The sequence below is a fragment of the Lactuca saligna genome, chromosome 7 (genome assembly GCF_052625555.1).
Source record: "Lactuca saligna cultivar CGN05327 chromosome 7, ASM5262555v1, whole genome shotgun sequence".
Classification (NCBI taxonomy): Eukaryota; Viridiplantae; Streptophyta; class Magnoliopsida; order Asterales; family Asteraceae; genus Lactuca; species Lactuca saligna.
Genome location: NC_136423.1, coordinates 42254323 through 42273680, shown reverse-complemented (window position 1 = coordinate 42273680; position 19358 = coordinate 42254323).

Sequence of the window (19358 nt, the reverse complement as noted above, 5' to 3'; positions counted from 1 at the left end):
TTTTTTTTTGAACATGTAACTCACTTTTTTTTTCACTCAACACCCTACATGCTTAAGCAGGGGCGCTCAACTTCAACCTTTATTGGTTAGAGATAATAATTTTCCTGGATACATTTCTGGTACACGATGCTAAACATATTACATCCTTCAAACTAAGCGAGGTCGTGTTTTTGTCCCATGATTTCACTAGAATAAGGAAGCCACAAATGCACTAGAACGTATATAGGCTCAACTAAATATTTGGGCTTTCATGCAATCATCAAATATAACACTAGCATGATCCCTAATTGCTTTACCAAAATTTTCTATATTAATCCTAGCAAATTTTATGCAAAAATTTCAAAAGTAACTAAAATTTCAAGATTTTCGAAATTTAACTTAAATTTTAACTAATTTAACCAACCCCCTACCCCACACTTAATTCATGCAATGTCCCCATTGCATATTATGCATGATAAAGAACAATAAAATAAAGAGGGAATTGGAAACTCCCCTGGGATAGTAGTTGCAAGGTTGAACTTTTTCATTTAAAGCTCCATCTTCAGCTGACTTTAGACATAGGAACAACTCATCCATGCCTTGGGTGTCATTCGTCTCGTGTGGTTGACAGCTCCAAAATATCGAGGAAAAAGCTTCTTGGAAATGAACGAGTTGAATCGTCATATGGGCAGAAATCGTGAATTTTCGTTGGAACTCGTCGAGTTATAAGGGTGCACTCGACGAGTTTTCGGCTCTGGTCATGAAAATTCTTCTTTCTGCTTTAGGTTTGCTTTTGAGGTCAAAGAGGGTATTAAGGTAATACATCTCCTTATATTCTTCAATGAAGAAACTCCTTTTTAACCGTTAAAACCATCGGACTTATAAAATCACTCAAATCTACTAATCTTCTCGTCTACGACTCGACCACTCACTTTATTTCCTCACGCTTTATTTGTTCATTCCCTCACCCTATATTCTGAAAAGATCAAAGACAAAACCACGTAATAAAAAGGAAAACAAACATCAAAATAAAAAATTCCTACATTATCCCTAAATACTAGAAGTTTAAAAGAAAAAGAAAAGAAAAATCTAATGACGGGTTGCCTCCTGCAAGCGCTTCTTTTTGTGAGAGTCTTTAGCTGGACTCCCAACTTAATAAACTTCTAATAAATTCGATGCCCATCCATCCATTGCATTAAATATTTTCTTTGGACCAATTTGTAAAATTTGGCTCTTTGCTTCAAAAATTGGCCAAACGAGCTTGAATTCATAAAACCCAAGAATCTTGACAAGGGTTGGAACTGGTTGGATACTAATCAAAAATGGATCATGCCTCAGAACTTTCTCCAAAGTTGGAGTCGTCATCCCACGCTTCGATACACAAACTGGAAGAACAGGGGGCCACGTCGTGGTAATAGTTAAACCATAGCTTGGTCCCTGCAACTCAGGTTTTTCTTGTTCTTCATCTGACCCCTCTACTAATAATCTTTCTAGTTCCTCCAAATCTCTTTCTGGATTAAATTCTTCATCTGTTAACTCTAGCTCTTGTGACTCAGATTTTTCTTGTGTGTTGGGCAAGATGTTATCTAACCATATATCAAATTTCTTCAAATCTTCATCCCATCCACACTCCTCATCTTCTTGCTCAATTTCCTGCACTACTTCCTCAAGAAAAGCATCAAAAGCATCTAGATTTGGAAAACACATATTAAATAAAAATAAAATTAAAATAAAAAAATAATTAATAAAATAAAAATAATAACAGTTAGCAAATAAAATTAACTATTTGAACCGTTCCCCGGCAACGGCGCCAAAAACTTGATGTGTGTAAAACCAACTAGTTTTAATCCTACTAACTTAGACACAAAATAAACACACGAAAGGCAGTGTACCTATCGATTAGTAATATAGTTCAAGCAAGTAGGGTATCGAACACAGGGAACGGTAAACAATTAAAATAAATGCTAATATTATCTAAATAAAACAAATAACAAAAGGGGGTTTTCTCTAGTTTTACAAGACTAGAAACTTAAACAATTAACTAAAACTTAAACGAAGAAACTAAGAGCTAAGCAAATAAAAATCAACTAAATTCAATAATAAAGAGGACTTCTGTTTAGGTTCGACTCATTTGTTCCCATGGATGATTTTATAGTAAATATATCAGATTAATTCTTCATTGGTTACCGACTAAAGTGATTAGATTCACATTCGTTATAGCTAATCCTTAGAAAACATATTAATTCAAGCAATGGCCAGTTGTCTAAATTAATGAATTTCCTAGTTTGTTGATTCGGGTTTAGAAAGACTTGTAATTAGCTAATCAAATTGGTGATTCAATTAACCTCTTGTTGATGGTGTATCACACAAGCTCACACATTAACTTACCTATCTTCAAGTTAATTCTAGTTTCACATTCGTTATTCCTAGACATACAACTATCTGGTCATGTAAATCATATGAAATTAGCAACTAAGAGATGTTCATACAACTTAATTACTAATTTATTAACAGAAGAATAGTTATTGTTAACACATAAGGTTCTTTAACAAGCTTAATAAAACATAATCACCAATTAAAATTAATCCTAATCAAATAATCAATCCATGCTCACAAATTCATCTACCTAAACAGAAGTTATGAGTTTTTAGCTCATGATTACAGCAGAAACAAGCACAAAAACGAAATCAATTGGTAAAAACATAGTTCAAACAAGATATTAGGTAAGAGTAAACTTGATTTTGACTTGATTCTCCTTAAAATTGAATGTAGGGTTGATTCCCTTGCTTCCCACGCTCCAACAGCACCTTTAGTCGACAATTGGCCTCCAAGGGTTTATCTATATGATAGGGTATCGATCTGAAAGTCCCTTTATATGGATTTTCACAAAACAGGGGCTACTCGGCGAGTCCATTGACCTACTCGGCGAGTCCATCACTTAAAACCCGTGTACGGCAAGTCAGCGCGTCCAAAATCGCGAAACTTCAGACCAACTCGGCGAGTAATCGACCCTACTCGCCGAGTACGTTTGGAATCAGCATTTTCTCAAAACACGAAAGTCGTCCGAAATTGTGTCTAGTTTTCAGAACATTTTGAATCTCGTCAATAGGAGTTACAGTTCATGAGATATGGCCAAAACACTGACGAGGGGTCAAGCTGTCCAGCAACATCCTTCTTTCTTCAAAATCCAAGATCCATGCGTCCAATCGCTAGTTTCGCTTCATTTTCCTTTCGAGCATGTATTTGTTGCTGAAAATGAAATATTTAATCTAATTAAGCACCTTTTGTTCATTAAATGAGACAAAATCAACATAAAGTATTAAGATAATGCATGAATTTTATAACAAAATATGCCCATATCAAAATACCCCACACTTGACTTTTGCTTGCCCCCAAGCAAAACTGAATTTTAGTACACTAATATTACATAAGACAATCCCAATCAAACCCAGCCATTATGCCAAGACCGCAACGCATGCATTTGTGTCTAAAATTTTCCTAATAACCCCCCATACTCCAAATACTCACAATCCTCATAAACAATCCCCCACTTTTTCCGAACAATGCTCATTTTATGCATCCCTCCGAATCCATCCTCAGAAAACCTCTTAACCTCAAGGTATTTTTGGTTGAGCAACCCAAGCATACATAATCTAGATAATTACAATTTATGATACCACTATGGAGCTTTTTTTTGAATTCTTCACTTCTTTGACATTTGATCTTTAATTTCTTTGAATTCACCACCTTGTTGTTTGATTTTTGGTATCTTCAACTTTTTGAAGTTCTTCGGAATTTTCGATCTTCTAATTTCATACTTAACTTTGATGCTCCAAAAATTCTTCAAATTTTTTCTTGTAATTCTCTCTCTCTCTTTTTTTTGAACATGTAACTCACTTTTTTTTTCACTCAACACCCTACATGCTTAAGCAGGGGCGCTCAACTTCAACCTTTATTGGTTAGAGATAATAATTTTCCTGGATACATTTCTGGTACACGATGCTAAACATATTACATCCTTCAAACTAAGCGAGGTCGTGTTTTTGTCCCATGATTTCACTAGAATAAGGAAGCCACAAATGCACTAGAACGTATATAGGCTCAACTAAATATTTGGGCTTTCATGCAATCATCAAATATAACACTAGCATGATCCCTAATTGCTTTACCAAAATTTTCTATATTAATCCTAGCAAATTTTATGCAAAAATTTCAAAAGTAACTAAAATTTCAAGATTTTCGAAATTTAACTTAAATTTTAACTAATTTAACCAACCCCCTACCCCACACTTAATTCATGCAATGTCCCCATTGCATATTATGCATGATAAAGAACAATAAAATAAAGAGGGAATTGGAAACTCCCCTGGGATAGTAGTTGCAAGGTTGAACTTTTTCATTTAAAGCTCCATCTTCAGCTGACTTTAGACATAGGAACAACTCATCCATGCCTTGGGTGTCATTCGTCTCGTGTGGTTGACAGCTCCAAAATATCGAGGAAAAAGCTTCTTGGAAATGAACGAGTTGAATCGTCATATGGGCAGAAATCGTGAATTTTCGTTGGAACTCGTCGAGTTATAAGGGTGCACTCGACGAGTTTTCGGCTCTGGTCATGAAAATTCTTCTTTCTGCTTTAGGTTTGCTTTTGAGGTCAAAGAGGGTATTAAGGTAATACATCTCCTTATATTATTCAATGAAGAAACTCCTTTTTAACCGTTAAAACCATCGGACTTATAAAATCACTCAAATCTACTAATCTTCTCGTCTACGACTCGACCACTCACTTTATTTCCTCACGCTTTATTTGTTCATTCCCTCACCCTATATTCTGAAAAGATCAAAGACAAAACCACGTAATAAAAAGGAAAACAAACATCAAAATAAAAAATTCCTACATTATCCCTAAATACTAGAAGTTTAAAAGAAAAAGAAAAGAAAAATCTAATGACGGGTTGCCTCCCGCAAGCGCTTCTTTTTGTGAGAGTCTTTAGCTGGACTCCCAACTTAATAAACTTCTAATAAATTCGATGCCCATCCATCCATTGCATTAAATATTTTCTTTGGACCAATTTGTAAAATTTGGCTCTTTGCTTCAAAAATTGGCCAAACGAGCTTGAATTCATAAAACCCAAGAATCTTGACAAGGGTTGGAACTGGTTGGATACTAATCAAAAATGGATCATGCCTCAGAACTTTCTCCAAAGTTGGAGTCGTCACCCCACGCTTCGAAACACAAACTGGAAGAACAGGGGGCCACGTCGTGGTAATAGTTAAACCATAGCTTGGTCCCTGCAACTCAGGTTTTTCTTGTTCTTCATCTGACCCCTCTACTAGCAATCTTTCTAGTTCCTCCAAATCTCTTTCTGGATTAAATTCTTCATCTGTTAACTCTAGCTCTTGTGACTCAGATTTTTCTTGTGTGTTGGGCAAGATGTTATCTAACCATATATCAAATTTCTTCAAATCTTCATCCCATCCACACTCCTCATCTTCTTGCTCAATTTCCTGCACTACTTCCTCAAGAAAAGCATCAAAAGCATCGAGATTTGGAAAACACATATTAAATAAAAATAAAATTAAAATAAAAAAATAATTAATAAAATAAAAATAATAACAGTTAGCAAATAAAATTAACTATTTGAACCGTTCCCCGGCAACGGCGCCAAAAACTTGATGTGTGTAAAACCAACTAGTTTTAATCCTACTAACTTAGACACAAAATAAACACACGAAAGGCAGTGTACCTATCGATTAGTAATATAGTTCAAGCAAGTAGGGTATCGAACACAGGGAACGGTAAACAATTAAAATAAATGCTAATATTATCTAAATAAAACAAATAACAAAAAGGGGGTTTTCTCTAGTTTTACAAGACTAGAAACTTAAACAATTAACTAAAACTTAAACGAAGAAACTAAGAGCTAAGCAAATAAAAATCAACTAAATTCAATAATAAAGAGGACTTCTGTTTAGGTTCGACTCATTTGTTCCCATGGATGATTTTATAGTAAATATATCAGATTAATTCTTCATTGGTTACCGACTAAAGTGATTAGATTCACATTCGTTATAGCTAATCCTTAGAAAACATATTAATTCAAGCAATGGCCAGTTGTCTAAATTAATGAATTTCCTAGTTTGTTGATTCGGGTTTAGAAAGACTTGTAATTAGCTAATCAAATTGGTGATTCAATTAACCTCTTGTTGATGGTGTATCACACAAGCTCACACATTAACTTACCTATCTTCAAGTTAATTCTAGTTTCACATTCGTTATTCCTAGACATACAACTATGTGGTCACGTAAATCATATGAAATTAGCAACTAAGAGATGTTCATACAACTTAATTACTAATTTATTAACAGAAGAATAGTTATTGTTAACACATAAGGTTCTTTAACAATCTTAATAAAACATAATCACCAATTAAAATTAATCCTAATCAAATAATCAATCCATGCTCACAAATTCATCTACCTAAACAGAAGTTATGAGTTTTTAGCTCATGATTACAGCAGAAACAAGCACAAAAACGAAATCAATTGGTAAAAACATAGTTCAAACAAGATATTAGGTAAGAGTAAACTTGATTTTGACTTGATTCTCCTTAAAATTGAATGTAGGGTTGATTCCCTTGCTTCCCACGCTCCAACAGCACCTTTAGTCGACAATTGGCCTCCAAGGGTTTATCTATATGATAGGGTATCGATCTGAAAGTCCCTTTATATAGATTTTCACAAAACAGGGGCTACTCGGCGAGTCCATTGACCTACTCGGCGAGTCCATCACTTAAAACCCGTGTACGGCAAGTCAGCGCGTCCAAAATCGCGAAACTTCAGACCAACTCGGCGAGTAATCGACCCTACTCGCCGAGTACGTTTGGAATCAGCATTTTCTCAAAACACGAAAGTCGTCCGAAATTGTGTCTAGTTTTCAGAACATTTTGAATCTCGTCAATAGGAGTTACAGTTCATGAGATATGGCCAAAACACTGACGAGGGGTCAAGCTGTCCAGCAACATCCTTCTTTCTTCAAAATCCAAGATCCATGCGTCCAATCGCTAGTTCCGCTTCATTTTCCTTTCGAGCATGTATTTGTTGCTGAAAATGAAATATTTAATCTAATTAAGCACCTTTTGTTCATTAAATGAGACAAAATCAACATAAAGTATTAAGATAATGCATGAATTTTATAACTAAATATGCCCATATCAAAATACCCCACACTTGACTTTTGCTTGCCCCCAAGCAAAACTGAATTTTAGTACACTAATATTACATAAGACAATCCCAATCAAACCCAGCCATTATGCCAAGACCGCAACGCATGCATTTGTGTCTAAAATTTTCCTAATAACCCCCCATACTCCAAATACTCACAATCCTCATAAACATTCCCCCACTTTTTCCGAACAATGCTCATTTTATGCATCCCTCCGAATCCATCCTCAGAAAACCTCTTAACCTCAAGGTATTTTTGGTTGAGCAACCCAAGCATACATAATCTAGATAATTACAATTTATGGTTATCAAGTTAATGTATGGTTGTAAAACTCGCAACCTAGATAACAGAGATTTACTTTTGTAATAATGAAACAAGCGAACTAACCACAAAGTAATAACTGATTAGATTACTAGAAGGTATTAATAATACTCTTAGGATTTAGTTCACCTCGTATTTATTATTTTTATTTATGTAATAAGGCTAATACACCTCACGTAGACCAAACAAGGTTTTTCAAGAAAACTATGCCTAACGATATAAGTATGGTAGATACTTGTGCACCTCAGACTAGAACAGATAACCAACAATCAACTTTTAAGGAAAATATAGGATTTTCCAGGGATAATTCAACCTTCCATAAACAAATTGTTTAACAAAATAGCTAACGGATATCCAAACACCGTTCATAAGAAAATATAGGATTTTCTCAAAGGAACACTTTTCGAAAGGATCAAAGAAACATTTTTCCACCAAAACTAAATGCTTATGAACTCACAGCTTTATGTTGATACTCTTTCAAACCGCTTGTATTATCAAGGATTTGTAGACAGATACTTCCAGGATTTTGGAGAAGTCAGCGCGATAAGATCTCATCTTTTCAGTTTACTTTAATATATATAAAACTATGTAATTGTAACGCCCCATTCCTGATACGTATTTATTTTGATTAAATGTTCTTTTGGGAAGAGCTACTCAGCAAGTTGTAGCCCTAACTCGTCGAGTAGATGGCTAGTTGGATGCAGGCTTTAAGTGATCTACTCGGCGAGTAGGCCAATCAGGAGGAGACCCTAATCCTTAGGGTTTGCAACCTATTTAAACTACCTTATAGCCCCCATCTCAGCAACCATCACCCTCAAAGCATTCCTTATCGAACCCTAGCCTCCATTGGTAAGTTTGAGTGATTGTTGCCTTGTGAAGGGACTTTTGGTGCACATTGGAGCATGTGGAAGAAGGGAGAGGTTGAAGAGGTCAAGGAGGGGGACTTAGATCCAGAATACATTCATTTGTGGCCATCCATTCTGGTAATAAAGCTTCCATCTTGGTTATTGATCTATTAGATCTTGTTTGTCTCTAAATTGTTGCTTTTAAGCCTAAAAACCCCAAATCCTTTGTAAAGGAACCTTATGGTTGGGTTATACTTCTTATCTGGACTCTTATTACCTTCTAGAAGTGGTAAGTTTTAGTCATATCCGTGATTAAGGACCCTCTTGAGCTTAGAACCTCATTAAGGGCTTAGTTTGGACATTTGAAGCCCCTAATGCTATGCTGTAACATCCGAAAAATACAACCAAATTTAAATTTTTCAATTTAACCCGATTTTCATTAAAATGTTTACAAAAAGGTTTTCAATACAAATTATTAGAGTATTCCCAGAATCACATTGCTACAAAATCATGAGGAGCGGTACGATCGCGCCTTCGCCTTGCCACGGTCTCCTGAAGAACCTGAAAAACATTAAACCACAAATGTAAGCCCGAAAGCTTAGTGAGATACCCCCAAACATCAAGATGTCACACAACCAAGCACCCCACACAACCCCAAAATGAGAAACTAGGAAGATACAGCCCAAGAACGAAAGTATTACCTCCAAAAGATGCCTCAATAGCAACCAACCTCGAATCCAAGCAAAGCCCTTTGATCCAAGCCACTTCTCCTTCAAGATTTCTTCAACCAATACCTCTCCAAGCTCTAATTTGCTCCACAAATGAACTCTCCACGAATTTAGGGTTTCTGGAACTCAAGGGGGGAATAAGGGAGGCTGTGGAGGGGTATAATGCTCTTTATATAGGGCTCAACCCCGAAAATTAGGGTTTTCTCCATACAGCACCTACTCGCCGAGTCCATCTTTGGACTCGCTGATTAGGCCACTTGATACGCGACCATAGTCGCGACCTGACTCGCCGAGTCCATCCATGGACTCGCCGAGTCACCCTCTAAAACTTACACTTTTAGCCCTTCAACTCTACTCTTGCGATTCCGGGATGTTACAATTCTCCCCCACTTAGATTAGGCTTCGTCCTCGAAGCCTACGACATCTCATCTTCAAATTACTTCCCACGACGCGTCACCTGACCTTGACCGAACCAAGTCCCTCAAGGTATAATCATAGGAACCAGAAGCTCACTTTCTCCTTCCATACGGTGTCCCCACCACCTACTCAAACCGGGCACCAGCTGTACCCTCCGATAACCACACTCAACAACCGAGAATTACCCATGATGCCTTACTGCTCCAATTCTCATCCTTCACTTGACTCATATGGCTATAAAGCCACGAACCATCGGACCCCCGATCCGAATTCCACTCTATCCATCCCATGTCGACCGAAAGATCCATTCTTCCATTTTGGAGCAACTCACCCGAGTTCTCCTCTCGCAATCACACACACATGTTGATCTAGTTCTAGCACCCTCAGGTTTGGATAACCTGATACACTGATGATATCCTCAAACATCCTTCCAGGATGAACCGCTGATACATACCCAAAACCCTGATCAGAATCTCACTGAGAGTCCAAGACTCTTTCTCTGTATCCCTTCCGAACCCCTCTCCCTGGCTCTACGCTGCGGTATTCCCTCCGCGCCCAGAGCAACATATCAAGTTGAATGAGCTTTTATTCTACCGCCGCAACACACTACTCAAAGACCATCGACGGACCACTCCAATCGTAACTCTACACTGCCGCTTTCACTTCCGTGAATTCGTACTCCCTTCTCGGAATTTCATTCCTCCCTCTTTCCTTACTAAGGAAACCACTCGTCCGCCCAGTCACCATGACAGGCACTATGGTGCTCATCCCACGCTACACTACCTCTTTTAAGTGTACCCGACATCCATGCATCACCACTACGCTGACTCTCATCGCAGGGACTCTCAAGCCCATGCACTACCTTCACGGCTCACGATCGCTACCTGGGGCCAGACCTCCCAATGTAATCACACTGTAACATACGCAACCCATAACCTCGAACCGATCCAACAATACTCGCAGAGTCTTCAGCATGACTGGACCGCCTCCCCAGGCCTTCAGCCAATCTGGACCACTCTCAGAACCTTCATCCAATCTGACTGGACCGTCCTCCGAGCCTTCGGCCTGACTGGTACGCCTACCGGCCTTCAGTCTATCCGGACCGCTCAACTAACATTCATTATTCCAAACTATCCCCTCGGGAAATCCTCTCGTGCATACCGTTCTAGCCCTCTAGGGATTCCGAACTCTATCTCCATCATACATACTCGATCCCGGCCCGCTCCCATGCCTTCCACAATCAACTGCTCTAGGTCTGTATTCCGCCCCGTACGCCTGTTACTCACCCATACGAGCCTGCTCTCGACTGATATAAATATCGCTGAATTTCACCAAGCAGCTAAACAACCTCTCAGACCCAATGATCATTCGGAGAATCTCCGATTCTCCCCCACTTAAGATACTGACAATAAATCATCGGTCGCCATCACCGATCTCCCAAGGTAACCTTGCAGAAAATCAACACTTACACGCAAAATGTTTCTCACCAGCGCCAACAACTTTCATAAAAATCATGTTTCCACGCTGAGCAACCCGCTCGAAAGGAACCCAATCTTCAAATATCCATTCCTCAGACTGTGGAATCTACCCGGCCTTCGAACCAACGCCACATCCGCCACCAATCCTCATAAGGATAATCAATGATAGCTTGAAGTACAAATCCATAACCATGTCGATCCTTCAGGGAACAAAGGATACCAAAACGAAATCTCGATCACAACTCGCCAAACCCTCAAGGAACAATGGATACCACACGAAAACCCGAAATGCAATTTCATAACCAACCAACGAAACTAGCAGATAACAATACTCTACAACAATCATAAATAATCAAAACAACAGAGAGAAACATACCCGCAGCAGCAAGCTGAGAAACACGACCCTAAGCCCTTGGGGGCTCCGCTCCACCCTGACCTCCACCTGTGATCCTCAACGTAGCTGGTGCTGGAGCCTGCATCGGTCCTGCAGCAAGCCGTGGATAGTTGACCTTCAAATGTCCAACCTGATGACAATGATAACATATCCTCAAATCCCGAACCGGCACCGACTGCCGACAATCCCTCGCATAGTGTCCCTCCTTTCCGCACTTACGACATGCTCCACCGGACCGACAAACCCCGGTGTGACCCCTTCCACACTTTCCACAGACGTGGCTACCCTGATCTCCCATCCTAGAATCAACGGTCTTAGACCGTTTTGTTGCCGGCTGCGACTGAACCGGAGCTTGCCTCAGCTCACGCATCTGTAACTCAATCTCTAACTCACGCCGCCTGGTGGCATCTTGCAACTCTAGCAAAGTCTCACACCTCTGCGCAGACACAAACTGTCTGATGTCCCTCTTTAGCATACTCAGATATCGGGACATCTGAGCTTGCTCCGAAGCGAACTCAGGGCAAAACATTGCCCTCTCAGTAAACATCCTGGTGATTTCCGTCACCGATTCCGAATCCTGTTTCAGCTCCAAGAACTCCTGAGCCAACCTCTCCCTCTCGACCTGCGGAACATAACGAGTGCTGAACATCTCTCTGAACCGATCCCATGAAATCGCAGCCCTCTGCGCATCCGAGTACGGCCCCGTGGTCAATCTCCACCAATCCTTTGCTCCGAGCCTCAACAGGTTTAGAGCACACCTCACCCTCTGATCAGCAGGGCATGAACACGTGAAGAAACATCCCTCCACATCTGATAACCACCTCATAGCAATGAACGGATCCTGAACTCCATCAAAAGTGGGAGGCTTCGTATTATCGAAGTCCCGATACTGAAAACCTCTACTAGCTCCTCCCCCTGCCGCTGCTACAGCTGCTGTAGCCGCCGCGGCAGCCATCTCCGTGAGAGCCGCATAGCGCTCATCAAAATACTCTACCATGGCGGTCTTGATCAACCCAAACAACTCCGGCAGCTCAGCCCGAAACAATGCAGCAACCTCATCATGCAGGATCTCACGAATCCTCGCATCCAACTCGTGCGTACTCATCTGACTGACAACCTCTGGCTGTACAGACCCACCCGGAACTCCCTCTCCTGCTCCTGATCCTGACCCGGATCCACTCCCAGCGTGCCCTGAAATCTCCATACTGAAAATAAAACACCAAATCTCAGACATATTCCACTATCCCGGGAACCAGCTCTCATCCCAACCCTAGAGGTCATGGTTTCCCTGATACGCGTATGAGTCTGTGCTTTCAGTAGTACGGGCCCATACTACCTTCCACACCTACCCATATTTGTATGAAGTACTCCCACAACACCCTAGCAACATACATAACAACGCTCTATCCTCACAACTAGAGGCACACTAGAAATCTCTCACAAGGAACCCTAGGCTAGCAGGCATCATAAATCAGGCAACTCATCAAGAAATCCTGAAGGTCCCTAGCCTAACTCTAGCATGCTGTTCTATCAAATATCAATAAAACAATTGTCATGTATGGTATTTTGGGGCTACTTACTGGCTCCGGCTGATCGTACCTCCGCGTCCTCCTTTACTTATTTTGAAAAACATCTTTAAATTCTCTTTCGAAAACCCTCCTCGATTTAAGACTGGAGTCACACAAGTGTTCCTCCAATTCACTCAAACCAAGGCTCTAATACCAACTTCTAACATCCGAAAAATACAACCAATTTTAAAATTTTCAATTTAACCCGATTTTCATTAAAATGTTTACAAAAAGGTTTTCAATACAAATTATTAGAGTATTCCCAGAATCACATTGCTACAAAATCATGAGGAGCGGTACGATCGCACCTTCGCCTTGCCACGGTCTCCTGAAGAACCTGAAAAACATTAAACCACAAATGTAAGCCCGAAAGCTTAGTGAGATACCCCCAAACATCAAGATGTCACACAACCAAGCACCCCACACAACCCCAAAATGAGAAACTAGGAAGATACAGCCCAAGAACGAAAGTATTACCTCCAAAAGATGCCTCAATAGCAACCAAACTCGAATCCAAGCAAAGCCCTTTGATCCAAGCCCCTTCTCCTTCAAGATTTCTTCAACCAATACCTCTCCAAGCTCTAATTTGCTCCACAAATGAACTCTCCACGAATTTAGGGTTTCTGGAACTCAAGGGGGGGAATAAGGGAGGCTGTGGAGGGGTATAATGCTCTTTATATAGGGCTAAACCCCGAAAATTAGGGTTTTCTCCATACAACACCTACTTGCCGAGTCCATCTTTGGACTCGCCGAGTAGGCCACTTGATACGCGACCATAGTCACGACCTGACTCGCCGAGTCCATCCATGGACTCGCCAAGTCACCCTCTAAAACTTACACTTTTAGCCCTTCAACTCTACTCTTGCGATTCCGGGATGTTACATATGCATGCACGTAAATTTTGCAACTTTACGTGGTAAGCATGCCCTAGAAGCCTAGATCTGTGGTTTGGAGCCGCTGCATAGCTCAAATCAAGTCTGTATGGAAAAAGGACTGGATGAACTCGGCGAGTAGAACGATGGACTTGGCGATTCCTATGAAGATAGCCGTGGACTCGACGAGTTGGATGAGCAACTCGGCGAGTCCGATGAAGACTGCCTTAGACTCGATGAGTTATTCTTCAACTCGGCGAGTCGGATGAACTTGGACTTAGTAGGTGTGCATCGAAGAAGAACACATCGAGTCTTCGCTAAGCTCGATGAGTAGAACGGGTGTAAAACTAGAATAGATGGAAGGGACTCGATGAGTTGGCGAGCCAACTCGGCAAGTCCGGTCGACCAGGAAGTTGGCTTTGACCAGGAAGTTGACTTTGCTCAGGGGGTAAAATAGTCATTATACCCTAAGATTAGTTATCAGTATTTGACTTAGCGTTTATGGAAATTGTAGTCGGGGAGTTTCGGAGCAGCTGTCAGACAGTTTCAGAGTTAGCATCTTGACAATCAGCGTTACGAGGTGAGTTTCGTTCCAGTAGGAACGGGTCTAAGGCCACAATGTCGGCCTGTTTAATTAGTAGTAGTTTACGGACCTCGGTCCAATGCAGTAGTTTGAATGTTTGATGCCTTCGTGGTTCAGACAGGGTTTATGTGTTATGTGTTCCGGGCTACGACCCGATGCAGTATGCAGTTTATGTGTTCATGCTAGTTGATATGTTTATGTTATGCTATGTTATGCCCATTTAGTGACGGATTTCAGTCCGATGCAGTTACTTCAGGTCTTCAGTCCGATGCAGGGGACAAGGTCCCATTCAGTTCCGGACTTCGATCCGATGCAGTCAGTTTCGGACTTCTGTCCGATGCAGTTAGTTCCGGACTTCGGTCCAATGCAGAGGGCAAGGCCCTGGTTAGTTCCGGACTTCGGTTCGATGTAGTTTCCGGACTTTGGTCCCATGCAGTGGGCAAGGCCCAGTATGTGTTATATGTTATTGTATGGTATGTGGTAGCTTGGGGGAGCTCACTAAGCTTTGTGCTTACAGTTTTAGTTTTGGTTTCAGGTACTTCCACAAGTAAAGGGAAGAGCTCGGGTTGATGACATCGCACACACCACAACTTCAGTTTGTCCTGGGAGTTGTTTTAGCTTTTCATAGATGTGATTTGATACAGTCTTGATACAGTTTTCTCATGATACTTTGCTATGGTTTTGAGTTATTGACGTACGAGTTTTATTTTATGAAATTGACATGATGTTTTTAGTAATTATTAAACAAAATTTTTTGGGTCGTATTTTGGGATGTTACAAGTTGGTATTAGAGCCTTGGTTTGAGGGATTCGGGCGCACTCCCGAGTGTGTCTGAACTCAAACTAAGGAGGTGGTATAAAGTTTTCAAGAGCAAAACCATGGTTACAAAAGAATTTTGAGAAAAGAAAATAATCTTAGAAAAGTATAAAGAAAAGAGTTTTAGAAAAAGTGAAAAGAGTTTTGAAAACAGAAAAGGGTGTGGTGCATGCGATCAACCGAGCTCAAGTAAGTACTCCCAAATTACCCATACACGTTTAAGTTATGTTTCAGTAGAACATCATGCTAGAATATGACTAAGGATTTAAGGGGATGCCTTATGTGCCTGTTATATGTGTTTCGGCTTTATGAGAATTGCATGCTAGTATTCAGTAGACAGCAGTAGGATAGCCTATTTAGGTTATACCTGATATTGTGAGCTTAGCATTGTATGCTAGTACAATTTCCTGTTATGCGGATAGAGTTGCTTGAGTAGTCTCTTGTGTTTGAATGTTGCTTGCTTTGTGCTTTGTGGGACTCAGAGTGATGGGAGTTAGCCATTAGGTGAATACGTCACGTCACATGTGATCAGGGTTGAATAATCTCAGAGTACTAGATTTGGCCCTATTGCGCAGCTCTTGTTTGAGTCTAACCATTGTAGGGACGAGTCTTTTACTCGAAGGATTATCTAAGCCTCGTCACATGTGATGGTATTCGGGTGATGGCTAATTGCATTACAAGTAGGCCTTCAGCAGTTGAGGATTGGATTTGATGGAGTTGGATATTTCCCTAGGGCAAGCCTAGGATGAGAGTAGCAGAGATCAGTAGTAGTAGTACTGACTTGGTGGAGTCGAGGTAGTTCTTGAGGAAGGTACGGATATATGTGGAAGGTAGTTGGGGCCCATACTACTGGAAGTAGAGGATCCGTACTCAAATCGAGGAAAAACTGAGATGAGACCAGGAAACTTGTGGTAGTAGTGATCCCTCGAGATATATCAGTGTTCCTGATGTTTATTATGTTGTGTTTCAGAATGGTGGTATTACGCCCTAGACCAGCATTCGGTAGTTCAGGTGCCAGAGGGGGATCAGGATCATGCCGGAGGCCGGGCAGTTGGATGAGCAGACTAGGGAGTTCCTCTCTTCAGAGATTACCCGCACCATACTTGAGCAGACTCCTATTATCTTCTGTTTGATCAAGGAGGTATTCTAGAGAGCTGATGGACGAGAGACTAGGCACATTTCGTGTAGAGGTGGCGACCATGATGGGGTCGCACACGCTTACTTTCAGGGAATTCCGGGCATGTGGAGCTCCAGATTACCACGCGGCGCGGGACCCCATAGCGAGTACTAGGTGGTTGCTGTATGTGGCCAATGCTTTCCGCACGAGCAGGTGTCCCGAGGGGGACAAGGTCAGATTGGCATCCTGTCTTCTGAAGGACAGGGCACGAGATTGGTGGGAAGAGGTGGGACATGCCATTGGAGATGACACAGCTTTGGATGCTATGACCTGGGCTGATTTTACTACCAGGTTCAGAGCCGAGTTTGCACTAGTTATCGAGGTGCAACAGTTAGCTAGAGAGTTTCAGGATCTTACTCAGACTACTGAGACAGTGGCAGAGATTACCGCCAAGTTCAGGGAGAGGGCTCTTCTTATTCCTCAGTACGCAGCTGATGAGGAAATGAAGAAGGCATGTTATCATGAGATGTTGCGAAGTGATATCCGCCAGTTTGTGAGCCGGTCCAGCTGTAAAACGTTGGATGACATGATTGCTAGGGATCGAGAGTGAGTGTGTGAGAGAGAGAGAGAGAGAGAGATTGACCTTGAGATGGAGAGAAAAAGGAAGCTGGAGGCGGCTCCAGGTTTAGGGAGCGCAGGAAAAAAGCCCAAGGGTTCAGATCACAGAGCTAGGAGTCAGCAGAGCCACGCTCGATGTGGCAAGTGTGGGAGATTGCATGATGGGGCGTGCAAGGCAGGGAGTACCGGCTGCTACAAGTTCGGTCGGACTGGGCATATGAGTAGAGATTGTACAGCCACTACTATCGCCTTTGCGACATCAGATCTGATTTGCTTCCATTGCAATCAGAGGGGACATAAAAAGTCCTAGTGTCCGAGTTTAGTTGCTACAGGAAAGGTGTCAGCACCTGCTCCTGCTACTTTGAGGATTACAGATGGCCGTCAGGGCCGAGCTGAGATGTCGGTGGCAAAGAGTAGGGATTTTCAGCCGACAGCAGAGGAGGCACGAGCGACTCTTGACATGGTGATGGGTATGTATTTTTCCCTTATATCTGCATTTATTATTGATTGTTCCTTATGGTTATATGTTTTTTATAGGTTCATTCTTCGTGAACGGCATTTCAGCTACAATATTGTTTGATTCGGGGGCTACCCGATCATTCGTCTCTCTTGCGCTTAGCAAGAAGTTCAGCAGAGCTCCTGGAGAGCTAGATTGTCTACTTGAGGTTGAGATAGCAGCCGACAGGACCGTTAGGGGGGCAAGAGTACACAGAGAATGTTCTTTACAGTTGTTCGATGAGCAGTTTCCGGTGGACTTGGTCCCTATTCCCTTGCGAGGGAATAAGGTCATAGTAGGCATGGATTGGCTGAGCCCCAATGGGGCGGTGATAGATTGTGAGCTACAGTTAGTGAGGATTCGCACTCCCAGTGGGGGAGAGTTAGTGAATCAGGGCGAGAAGCCACAGCGCAGACCATTTTTGTGTTCAACAGCAAGAGCGAGGCGCTACTTCCAGCAGGGTTGCGCCGGTTATATTTCCTATGTTTTAGATGCCCAGGAGAAGGGAAAGTCGATGGTTGATGATGTCCCGGTAGTGCAAGACTACCCGGATGTATTTCCAGAGGATTTTCCTGGAATACTTCCCGAGAGACAGGTCGAGTTAAGGATTGACCTGATCCCTGATGCGGCTCCGATAGCCAAGACACCGTATCGGTTGGCTCCCCCAGAGATGCAGGAGTTTTCTACGCAGCTGCAAGAGCTTCTAGACAAGGGTTTTATCAAGCCGAGAAGTTCGCCATGGGGAGCACCGATTTTATTTGAAAAGAACAAGGACGGGTCGCACCGTATGCATAGATTACCGGGAGTTGAATAAGGTAACGGTGAAGAACCATTACCCACTCCTGAGGATAGATGATTTGTTTGATCAGCTACAAGGAGCGTCTTGGTTTTCCAAGATCGATTTACACTCCGGGTATCATCAGGTGCTAGTCAGAGATGAGGATGTGCAGAAGACTGCCTTCAGGACCTACTATGGTCATTATGAGTTTGTGGTGATGCCGTTCGGGCTCACCAATGCTCCAGCCATGTTCATGGACCTCATGAACCGCATATGCAGACCGATGCTGGATCGGTCTGTGATAGTGTTCATTGATGATATCTTGGTTTATTCCAAGACCCAGGAGATGCACGAGGAGCACCTGAGGGAGGTGCTAGAGACTTTGAGGAGGGAGAGACTTTTTGTGAAGTTCTCCAAGTGCGAGTTCTGGTTGCGCGAGGTGCAGTTCCTTGGTCACCTCGTCAAACAGAATGGTATTCTAGTAGACCAGGCCAATATAGAGGCTGTGATGCAGTGGGAGGTCCCGAAGTCTCCATCTAAGATTGGGAGCTTCCTAGGTTTGGCAGGGTACTACAGGAGATTCATCCAGGATTTCTCTAAGATAGCCGTACCGCTCACCCGACTGACTAAGAAGTCGGTGGTGTTTTGTTGGGGGCCTTAGCAGTAGGCAGCATTCGAGACCCTCAGGCGGAAATTGTGTGAGGCTGATGTGTGTAAAACCAACTAGTTTTAATCCTACTAACTTAGACACAAAATACACACACGAAAGGCAGTGTACCTATCGATTAGTAATATAGTTCAAGCAAGTAGGGTATCGAACACAGGGAACGGTAAACAATTAAAATAAATGCTAATATTATCTAAATAAAACAAATAACAAAAAGTAAAGGTTTTTTCTCTAGTTTTGCAAGACTAGAAACTTAGACAAACTAAATTAACTAATTAACTAAAGCAACAACTATTCACCAAATTTGATAAAGATGTTTCCATTTAGGTTCAACCAATTCACTCCTATGGTTATTTAAGTTTAAGATAGATTAATTGCTATTGGTTACCAATTATAATAGTTAGGTTCATATTCATTACTCCTAACCCTTAGACAATTAACTAATTTAAGCGTTGATC